The 11,991-nt window shown below is 42.1% G+C and overlaps 1 long non-coding RNA gene across 1 annotated transcript; it reads right to left on the reverse strand.

Annotated features, from left to right (window-relative positions):
- Nucleotides 1–54: 54 nt before the first annotated feature.
- Nucleotides 55–10,176, reverse strand: LOC309706836. The gene is made up of 3 exons (XR_014276809.1): nucleotides 9,984–10,176; nucleotides 5,774–5,898; nucleotides 55–5,547 (listed from the first exon to the last, which is right to left on the reverse strand). It is a non-coding gene; the product is annotated as an uncharacterized lncRNA (long non-coding RNA).
- Nucleotides 10,177–11,991: the final 1,815 nt, after the last annotated feature.

Here is an 11,991-nt window from a genome sequence, read left to right on the forward strand (position 1 = left end):
TTGATTATTTTAGTTGACTTTGTCCCAACGACCATTAAAGTGATGTCAGATGTGTTTCAGCATGACTGGCTCCCAAAATAGCTTTGGTTTGGTCCACATGCCGAATCCTACAGAGTCCACGGCAGCAAAACAAATATGAGGAGCTGTAATAATATAGAAATGTACTCGGGTTTAAATCGATCTTTGTGTTTCCGATCAATAACACGTTAGCTGCTCTTTCTCCTGGAAATCAATCACAAGCTTAACAGCTAATGAGCTCCACTGTAATCCTCTCTGTGCTCCATCCTGACCAGCAGGAGAAGCCGAGGCTCCGATGAAGCTCTGAGTGAAGATGATGGATGGACGCAGTAACCACAGACAGCCTCCAGTTCCTGATTACAGGTTTACATCTACAAAGTCCTGTTTCATGACACGAGCAGAGGTTTAAAAACGTCATGGTTTATAACCTCAACCTGAAACTTTTTGATTATAAAATCTCATTTGTTAAGTTAATAAATAATAATGAGTTTAGATATCTGAAAAAGGATCGTCTTTATCCAAATATATATATTTATCTCACAATCTTTAATTACTTTGAGCAAACAGGTTTACATTGTATCTTATTTTACATTGTTTATAATGTCAAAAATCAGCAGTTCTGTAAGACACTAAATGCTGCTTAGAAAGCAGCTGCAGTGAAAATACCTCAGAAAGGACCTCAAATATTTTTTATTTCTTTTATTCAATCAGATAATCCCATCGAGGCTCAGCGCACATTTACAAGAGCAGTTTCAGACAGTATAACAAAAAAGTTTGTATAATTAAATTCATATAAAAGGAAAATAATTAGCTGAAAATTACTCTTATTGATGGTGTCAAATGCGAAAATTAATTATAGATAAATATAAATCATATTTTTTAGTGCTGCTAACTTACAGGAAGTAGGAAATATTTATTTTGCTGGATTTCATATACATACGTTTATTCAAGTCAAATGTTTTTCATTCAGTGCGGCGCCTACAGCGTCGGATACGCCGCAGCTGATTAAGTCAAACCACTGAAATAGTTCAAAACAACCAGATAAATAAAAATAGGATGAAGTCACAATAACACGACGATGAAATGATGTTTGTTAGTTATGCTCACCTGATCTGTTCAAAAGAAAATGTTACAGAAACTATGAAATCTTTATTTTATGTGAAATATCTATTTAAATCGTTTCCATTGCAGATTCTTTTATATTTCTACTTTGAATGTTTCAGTGTTTGATTGACTCAGAATGAGCTGAACACACTTTATGTTGTGATTGAGACACAAATCTGAGTCGTATGAAGCTGTGGAGCCTGTAAAATCCAAAACAACACGTTTTACTGCATCCAGAACCGTTTTTATCACGACGAATGCAAAAACCTGCTTTCTTAAATTCCACCGACACAAACGCGTCGCTGAGGTCTGGGAGTGGCGTCACGTGGCTGAGTCTTCCTTTAACTTGCCTGTTGTTGCCTTTAGTTTCTAACGTTGTCTAAAAAATGTAGGAGAATAAAAACATATCAAAGGTAGTCTGGCAGACTTTTTGAAGATATACTGATGTTCTCTGGATAGTTTCACTACTACTATTACTTCTAGGGAGATTTTATCAGAAATAGCTTTAAGAGAGATTCGCTTCAGTTTGTTTTTCTTATAGAGAAAAAGACGTTTTCTGTAAATACAGTTTGGTTTTTCTTTGGATTTTTGGGTTTTTATGACTAAATGGGTTGATTATAAAATTAAAATGAAAAAAATCGGACCTTGGCTTCACTTCTTTACAAGCGAACTAAAGCACAGTTTGGTTTCTCTCGTGTTCCAGTCGGACATCCTGTAAATAGAACCTTTTCTATCTTTATTTCTCTCTTATTTAAGATGAACCTCATCATCCTTTGCACACGACGTTGTACCATTTTTATGACGATGCTTATGTCTGATAGGCATGTTTACGTTAATGACTCGAGAAAATTATAATTGCGGTTTTCTTATTTAAACACTTGACTGGAACAGAGATGTTTGTTGTTGTTTTTTCTATGTTTGCTTTGGTTTTATTGTCCACGCTGGTCATATACCAATAACACTTGTTCTGTTAACAATGAACTGTCAATAAAAGTGAAAACTTCATCGTCTAAGACGCGTCTTTTACTTTTTTGCAGATCAATAACTCGTCATGAGTCATGGATTACATCTCTGATGGGCCCAGAGTTACATTTGAAACCCATGAACCCTGCTTCTGCTTGAGGTCACTTCCTGTTAAAAGGGAGTTCTTCCTCCCAGCTGTCACCATTGGGGGATTGTGTGATTGTTGGGCTTGTCTCTCTGTTGTGAGCTTTTTGGTCTATAAAGCACATTATGAAGATAATGTTTGTCTGAGTTGAACTGAAATGAGCTGATTGGTGGACGCCCGAGTTTCCCGTGAACATGGTAACACTTCTGACTGACTTCTGTGTCGCTGCCCCGCAGGCTGTTTGAGGGCATCATTTAATTTTTTCCTGCTGTGCTCCTTTTCCTTCTGTATATCAGGAACGTCGTTAATCTAACTTTTGATCTTTCTGTGTTCGCTTTAATGCCGTTTCCCTGCTTCATCACGACTGTGTCAGACAGCTGCTGCATAACAGACATATTTTTATTGATCTAAAAAGGAAAACAAGCCTTTTCCCTGTGTTTTCTGTACATGCATTAATCTGCACATTTCTTTTTTTTTAATAGTCCTGATCGGGGATGAATTTTTCGCAGGTTCGTTAACTGCTCCGGAGCATCTGCAACACGAGCAGGAAAAATCTAACAGATGTGCATCATAAATCTGCCTTGTGGTATTTTGCAGAAATGCCCCTTTAGGGACACGTATGCTGCTCTTCTGATGAAATGCAATATGTTCAGCCACCTGCCCAGTAATGTGACAGAGCAGACGAGCTCAGACACTGATGCCTTCCAACTCCGTTTTAATTTCATGGAGATTTAATGTGTCATTTGGAGAAAATTTGACTTCTTTTATTACGTCCAAATGGATCATTGGGTCGTTCATATGCTTTTGACTTCATACGCTTTATGGCTGAAACTGTAATTGCTCGAAATGGGTCAGTGCATCACCATTTAGCAAGTTAAGGGTTCCCCTCGGAGGTTTTTGAGGAGTCGACCTGCTAACGTCTCACAAGGACACGCGTCCACACTCTGCTATGGAAAGACTTACGCTCTGTCCTCCTGCCTCACTGAACAGCTGCTATTTTTCTCATCTTGAAGGTCAAATGAAAAGATGTTTCTTTAATTGTAAAATTAACTGAACCCACCAGGAGAACGTGAAGAAGCAACATCCATGATGTTCTGTCTAAAACAGATCCCCAAAGTTAAAACAGCACCAGGATTCTCTGGTGTAATGCCATTTTGGACCACAAGAGGAAGTAGTGAGTAAGTCTGCCCAACATGAGCGTTATCAAAGTTATTGTTAGCTTATATTTGTGCAAAATTCACATTTCTGTTATTTGTACCAGAACCGTGACACGTGAAAAGGGCGTCTTCCTGTCGTAATGTCTGTGATGTAGACACACAGAAGCACGCGTTGCTACGTTATTGATCTGATTTCTCATAGTTCAGCAGAGGAAACCAAAAAAGTGCATTCTGGGTAAACTTTAAAAGTTCTACCACCATGTGAGACACTGTAGGCGGCTGCTCAGGACGAGTTAAAGCGCATGAAAGGACATTTTAATACCAGGCTTATCTTCTAGTCCTGATTCCTGCTTTCTGACACAGACTGGACCCATCAGCTGGGTGGGTTATAAAGCCTGTAAACCCCGTACAGGGTTAGGAAGGAGGAATCGATCCATAGCACAGAGTTTACAGGCACTGAGTCACTGCTGGAGCCTCAAGTGGTCACAGGAGGAACTACAGTTTAAGTTTGTTCATTCGTTTCCTTTTCTTCCTCCCTTCCATCATCTTCTCTAATGTCTTTCCTTCATCCTTTCTTTCCTCCTTTCCTTCCATACTTCTTTATTTCCATCACTGATTCTTAATTCCTTGCTTCCTTTCCTTTTTCATTTGTTCCTTTCCATTTGTTGTTCCCTTTTCAACTTCTTCATCCTCATACCCTTTCCTTTTCATATTTCCTTCCTTTCTACTTCTGTCATTCTTCCTTCTGCTTCCTTTTCCCCTCTTTTCTTCCTTATTGTTTCCTTCTTTATTTCCTTTACTATTTCAGTCGAGCTGTAATATCTGATATAATAACCAAACTGAGGCTCATGTTGTCTCCGGCTGGGACGTCATCCGTCTTGTTTCCTGTAAAATTCCCCGTCTGTTCACACCAGTCGGGGCTTTTGTGACGTTCTCCGAACGACTTTGTTGAAAAAAAGGAAAAAGGAGCCACTTGTGTTAGAACCCGAGCTCATATTCATTAAACTTAAATCATTCGGCGCCCCGTCCTCTCAAGCACAGATGATTTATAACCACCTGAAGACTTTCTCATAATTATGAGACAGTAAGTGTCAGATATGCAGCATTAATCTTATCACAGACTTGAATAATGATGTTCCTGATGAATCCATCACGTCTTCAACTGAAACGTCTTTAGGTCTGCTGATTAATGTCGTTCCTGCTGAACTCTGAACACGCTGCAGTGTGTTTGCATTTTTACAGCTCTGAGTGAAACAAATTAGACCCAAAGGTCTCCTTTTCTTTGTTCCCTTCTTTTCTTCCTTCTTTACTTCCTTTCATATTTGCTCCCTTCTTTGATTTTCCCTTTCCTCCTTCACTCCTTAATTCATTTGCCCTTTCTGGTCTCATTCCTTACTTCTCCTTTGCTATCCTTATTTCATCCTTCTTTCCTTCCTTTGTTCCTACCTGCTTCTTTGTTCCCTTTCCTTCTTAGTCTTCTTCTTCCCGTTTCATTCCTTCCTTAGGTACTCTCATTTCCTTTCCTTTCTTCCTTCCTTTCCTCTCTTTCTGTCATCCGTTTTCCCTTCCTTCCTGCCTCTTCCCTAACCCCCTTTCTTCTTTCGTTTTCTTCCTTCCTTTCCTTCCGTTGTCAGCTTTCTTCCTTTTTTTGCCTCCTTCTCCTTTCCTTACTTCCTTCCCTTTCCCAATCTCCTTCTTTCCTTCCTTTCCCTCTTCCATCCTCCTTTCTTTTCCTTTCTAGTCTAATTCTTTTTGAACATCAACAGCTGAAGTGAGCAACCTTAGTTCAGCTCTCGCGTCTCTCTGACCCACAGAGCATGACGAGCAACACTTCTTTACTTTTGTTCAGTCTTTATTGGCATGACCAGAAATCCAAGCATCTCCCACACAGTCCACGACTCTTGTGACCCATCGTTTGAAATCCTTTTCCATCCCTTCCTCTTATCATTAGTCTTGTTTTCGAGTTGAAGGAAAGTGAAGTCCGGTGCATTTGTTGTTGTAGCAGCACAGACGCAGACAGATCCTCCAGTGTGCGTCTGTTTCATCACGAGCCCAACACACGGGGACCAGTTCAGTACCAGTTAGTGCACGAGATCATGAAACACATGCTGTCCACCCTCCTGTTTCCCATCCTGCACTGGGGCAGCTCTCCTGGCACCTCTGTGGAAGAGAAACACGTTTCAAAAATGTTGAAATTTGCATGAATTTCAGTGCGCGGTGACATTTTACTCCTGTAAAATGAAAATCTGAGTACGACCTCTTCTGAAAGGAAACAATCTTTTTTATAATTACAGGTCAGCAGTTACTAAAAATACACCAGATTCTTGGCGTGAACGCAGGAGAACAAACACATCGCTGTGCTTCCATCGTGGAGTCGAGCGTTTACCTTCAGGAGTCGCGTCCTCAGTTGTGTCACACTGCTCGTGTTTTTCAGTTTCCTTCTCGGCCTCCTCAGCCTTCCTCTCGTGGCTCTGATCACTTCCCATCTTTGGTCATGAAAAAGAGTCCCGCCTGAGGAAAAGCACACAGGTGGAAGCTGAGGTTAAAGGACTTACAGAAGGAAAACACTAAAAAGATCTTTTGGTTTCAGTCAGAGCCGAATGAGAAGACGGAGCAGTGACTACCTGAGAAGTTTTATCATTTAATTGGGGTTAATAAATAGCAAATATGGCAGGTTGAAAGAAACCGCAGAGTGAAGAGGGTGAAAAGTCAAAGGCTTGTTACCCACAAACTCTTCTTCTATCTAAACTGAAGAGGCGGTGCAATGTATGCAGTGGAGGGTGAAATGAGACGGGGAGAGGACAGAGATAGAAAGGCCTTGATAGCGAGGAAGAGAGCTACAGACGGAGAGGAAGAGGACAGCAGACATCACCGCCACTCCTGGTTATCAGCTCGGACATCCCTAATCCCGTCCAGGACACCAATCCAATCAGACAAACACAATCAGCTCGCCGGACGCAGCTCGAGGGATCATCTTACTCTGCTCAACACGATCGCCGCGAGCTGCCCAGGCTTTCCCGGCCATGTGTAATGCATGCTGGGAAATTACACATAACCAGAAGGGCTTTTCAGCATCGTGTTACCCTGACGATAAAGCACACGAGTGTGTCGGTGCTTCACGAGCTGGAACAGTAAGAAAACACCGCCATCATCAGCTAAAAGCATAAACGCTGCTAAGTTCATTAACTGTCTGAACAGAAGCTGTTTGGAGAGTCTGAATAAATCATGCAGTCTCATCCACTCAGATCTGAGAGTTCCTCTGCAGTCCTCCCCTGAAGGCCGACCCAGAGCCAGTTCTGTCTGGTAACAGGAAGCAGCATCTACACCTGCTGCTGATGTCCTGTGGAGCCACAGCAGCGCTGGGATGTTTGTGCCCTGGTTGGTGACCGTTGCTGGAAGCTGCTGGAGGATGGTGCTGTACCAATAACCTCCACCCGCTTGCTTTGGTTGGTGTCACCCAAATAAACTATGGGCAACCGCTGCAACGGCCGGCGGCTGCCAGATGTTTGCAGACCGGTCTGTGTGACCGAGTCCTACCGTTAAGAAGTGCTGATGTTAAATATGATTCAACCTTAGAGAAAAACAACTGAACTAATCGTTCAGCTTCTGATTGGTCGGCCTGCGGCTCCAGACGCTCCAGACTCAGACGCATGAGCACCAGCTCGGGGACAGCTGGGACGTTTCTGGAACAAACGAGAACAAAATGCTGCTGAATATTTTCACACTTTTCATTCACGGCACAGAGACAAACGGAGTCTCTAACACCGCCGGCGAGCCAGTGGAAGAAACGGCGGCAGTAAAACAAGAAGATATTAACTGCCTCACAAATGTGTAATGACTGTGGCCTTCTGGCTGGACCCCGAGGCAGTAACTTGTGATAATTTTCACATAAATGTGATTATGAGCCTCTCCTTTGGCCCAGATCTAAATCTAACACCAGAGGAGGCTCATCTGCTGGATGAGCGTTAAAGTGGAGCACAAAGAAAGAAAGAGAACAGCTGGATTGTTTTAACAGTAAAAATGCTGATGGCTTCGTTTCAAACACCTTTCATCTGAACCAAGTAGATAAAAAAGAGCTTTGCTGGAGATTTGTGTACTTTGGTTTGTTTTGCATATATTAAGAGTTGCTTGCTGCCATCAGGCGCCTCATAAAAGTTCAAAACGTGACTTCAGAAACCAACAGGTGACATCATGGCGGCGACCTCCATCAAAACAGCCATCGACTCCAGTTGGGCCAAGACATTCAGGCCCATTTCTTAAGTGATGGCAGCTCCAAGAAACAGATGTTTTGGGGACATGTTGTTGGTCAGTGAGGAAGCGGCTTCGAAACACAAAGTGGAAAATGCCCAACCTGAGTCTTCATATTAGGACGCCACAAACCAACAGGTGATGGTGCGGCGGCCACGTTCCATTTTTATAGAACTATACCACAAAAAAAGGATCATGATACTTGTTCCTGGATAAATAAAGATATTCATAAATCTGCTGTTTACTGGCTTTATTCACAGAGCTGACCTGACGATTCAAATAATCTGGCAACCCCCAAAGTTCTTCTCATTAATGGGTTAGAAATGAGTCATGTCAGAAAGCAGTCCCGTTAAAATGGAACAAACGAGCACCGAACAAACTCATCACAGCGACGTGTGTTTCATAGCTGAACTTCAGAGTGTCTCGATCAGCATTCAGAGCGGTCGCCTCGCTTCCCTCCTCGACTCTGTGCAGCACGGATCACAGCGGGAGAGAAAGCCGAGCTAAAAATAGCTCCCTCCTCTCAGATATTGTTTTGTTTTGACTTGTGCGCCTCCTTATCTCTGCCGCTGCCCTCTTCAGCTCACGACAAACCGATTCGGCTTTTCCACAGCCCGAGGGCTCCCATCTGAACACAAAACTACATGTGACCCACAGAAAGCAGCTGCTGGCTGCAACAGCATAATGCTGTGGCAGGTACCTCCGATCTGACAACTCCACAGAGACCAACGGTGAATGCAAAATGATTTTAAATGAGCACAAAGAGGCAAGCTGACTGAAAACAGACACAAAACATGCACAAAAATGATCACAATGAGGCACAAAATGACTAAAAACGGACAGAAACCAACATCAAAGATGACAAAGTGACATCTAGGAGACATAAAATGACAAAATGCAGAAAAACCACAAAGATTTTCTGTAAAACAACTTAAAAAAGAAAAAATGACACAAAACAGGTGCAAAAAGACCACAAAGAGACTGAAAATGACTGTGACGAAATGCAAAAAGACTCAATATTTCTGCAAAACAACAAAAGAGACCAAAGTTACACAGAAGGCCGTCTCTCTGAATGCTGCTATACTCGAACAAACCACGCTGACTTCAGTTCTCGCTTTTTTTCTGTCAGTAATGAAAGACTTTTGGCACGAATGGGGTCCACCCACTAGGAAATAATTAAGATAAATAATCTCTCAGCAGCAGATTAATTACAGCCTATCTGCATTACTGATTCGATTAAAGCCAGAGTGAGTTTGCCTCAGTTTTATTCTCTCTCTGCTCTGATGAACGGCTGTCACCGATTCAGGACTGTGTGGCGTTAGCTGACAGACGTTAGACGCTGCTTCATGCGTAATAGATCCACGACTTTAATATTTTTACTGTAAATGTGCTGAATGTTTCCAGCTTCTTTATTCGCTGATATACGATACGCAGGTTAAAATCCCACATCAGCCTTTTCTGTAAAAAACAAGACCAGAAATCTCTGATGTCTACTGGAAATACTGCAGCAAAAGTTTATGATTATAAAAGTGCTTAATGTTGTACATGATCAGATTAAATCACACATGCTGGCTTTGGCTCAGACTCGAACTGTCAGCCTGCCAGTTATCTCAAAGAAAGCAGTCTGTGGGAGGCAGAAACAAATGACTAAGAAAAAACAAAAATGATGACTCAAGAACTGAAAATGAGATGAAAAAGACTTTAAATCAGTATAAAGAGATACAAAAACAACTTAAACTGCATACAAAACAGCCAGAAAGAGCCTCAAAATGACTAAAAATTGGTAGAAATGACGTCAGGGACACAGAACAATTAAAAACTGGTGCAAAATCTGCACAAACAGACACAAACCGAGAACAAAGACACTCAAATGTCTAAAAATAGGCTTGAATGACCACAAATAGACTTAAAATACACGCAAAACAACAAAAACAGACCGATGACTGAAAAGATGCATGAAAACTAAAGGCGCGCGAACTCAAAGACCACGCCCAAGCTGCTGCAGGTTCATGTTTCCCTTCTGCAGGAACACCTGTGCAGATGTGGGCGGAGTCTAAGAGGACAACCCCGGAACCAGAAGTGTGTTTGTTTGTGTCTGTGTAGCTGTGCCTCATCAGACCTCCACGGCCTGCTCCTCATTACAAACACCAAACATGTCCTGACTGTTTAAGCATCGTGTGTCACCCATTATGAGGGGATCACGCGTGTTTCAGGCTTTCTAACTCCGTGTTGGTGACACGTGTGGGTCCGCTCCAGCCTGCAAACATGTTTACATCTGATCGCTTCGCCTGCAGAGAGCACAGGAGCTCCGACAGCCGCTCGGGGAGCACAGATTAATTTTAGCCCACCTAATCGACCCCCACGAAGCCCGCGAGACCCTCCGTCTGTGTCGGCCGCCGGTTCCGATTAGTTTGCGATGTTTCCAGGCAGAGAATCCCGATCGACGTGTCGGCGGAGTGAAGGCTGTGGAGATCCTGATGGAGGAAGAAGGATCACTCCGCGGAAATCTCCAAGCCAACGCGGAAGTGCCGCAATCTGCAATTCCTCTTACGTCCAGCAGAGGCAGCAGCGTGGCAGCCCCATAGACTTCCACAGTAAAAGACAGAAAACGTATTGTTGTGATCAAAGATACAAACAAAGAGAAAAAAAAAACAGACCAAGCTGAACACACAAAACACAAACAACAAAGTAAAGAACAAAAGGTTTCTGCAAAATGATCACAAAGAGACCAGAGTGATTGAAAATAGACAAAAATAGAATTTATGACAAGGACACCCAACAACAACTGACATCAGACACTGAGTGATCACAGCAGTAAAACTCCAGACGAAAAATGACCACAAATAGCAAACCAGAGACGTGCAAAATGATACAAACAATGAGATGAAAACGGTGAAAAAATAGATGCAAAATAAGTGAAAATAGAAACTTAAAATATCCATAAACAGAGAAAAAGCTCTTTAAGCTCCTCTAACGTCTGCCTGGGCGTGTTTATTCAACCCTTCAGAGGTCCAAAGAGAGACTCTTAAGAGAGACTCTTCTCCAGAGATGGGCAGTAACGATGTAAGGGATTACCATTGCACAAAAGGTAATTAGATTACTGTTACTTTCCCGTAAGCACGCTGCGTTACTAAAACCGTGATTTTTTTTGCAAGAGTGTCTGATGACAGTGACGTAAGCGAGTGCGACGTTGTGACAACAGCTGTGTGCAGATCAACAATGGATCACATATCGATTGTGGGAGAGAGTATGAGCGTGCAGCGTTTAAAGCGTGGAAGTACTGACCTTACTTTGAGTTTGATTCCATAAAAAGTGACAAAAACATTAGTGTCCGCTGTGCGTGGGAAGAAAACTTCTTTTTACAGCGAAAAAACCCCTAAACTTCCAAGCAAGCACCAAGTAGCTACGACATAATGGGAAACTCACAGAGAAACTCGCGGATTCTTCCACTGACCGCGGCACACCTGCACCAGGGTAAACCTCCGCCTACCCCACTCCTGCTTTACAGGTGAAAATAGAGCAACAGGACCGCTGAGTCTTTGACTTTATTTATTTTCTGCTGTGTTTTACTTGCATCTATTTGAAAGACTGAGTGTAAACACAAAAAAAAATTATTTTATGTGCTGGAATGTGCAGAAAATAGGTTTAAATGTTAAACTAATTTCTTCCAGTCAGAGAATGTTGCATATAATTAAATGTTTGCTTGATGCATAAAGTTAAAAGATTAAAACTAATAAAACAACTTTTAAAAAGAGACTTTTCCATTTGATTACATTTTGTATGATGATTATGTAGAAAAAGTAGAATTGGGCTGAAAGATCTATCACTTTATCACCTCTTCAGGTTGTAAATCATGTTTTTAAAAAGTAACTAAGTAACTAAGTAATTAATTACTTTTGAAAATAAGTAATCAGTAAAGTAATGGGATTACTTTTTGGGGGAAGTAATCAGTAATTAGTTACTGATTACTTTTTTCAAGTAACTTGACCAACACTGCTCTTGTCCAAAGATGAGGTGGATCGTTGGCTGTGACAGGTCCTCGGATGTTTTTATATTTCTGTGAGGAAACTTTTGGAAACACTTCACATGAAGATGGAAGTCTAAATGCACTCTGTGCCCGCATCAGGCACACTGGGCGCACCTGCGCAGGTATAAACAGACTTTAACGCTGGGGCGGAGTGATACCTCTTACTTCTCTCTGCCGCTCGTTGTTCCCTCCGCCCTGGTAACCCACCCCACACCCATCTCTACCAACCTGCTGCTGTGACGTCACGCAGGTGGTGAGCTAATGGAAGTGTCACCAAAACAAGACGTCACGCGGAGAGGCCGACGTGATAGGCTGAGAGAGCAAACCAC

The sequence above is a fragment of the Aulonocara stuartgranti genome (genome assembly GCF_965226115.1).
Source record: "Aulonocara stuartgranti genome assembly, chromosome: 5".
In the NCBI taxonomy this organism is placed as follows: domain Eukaryota; kingdom Metazoa; phylum Chordata; class Actinopteri; order Cichliformes; family Cichlidae; genus Aulonocara; species Aulonocara stuartgranti.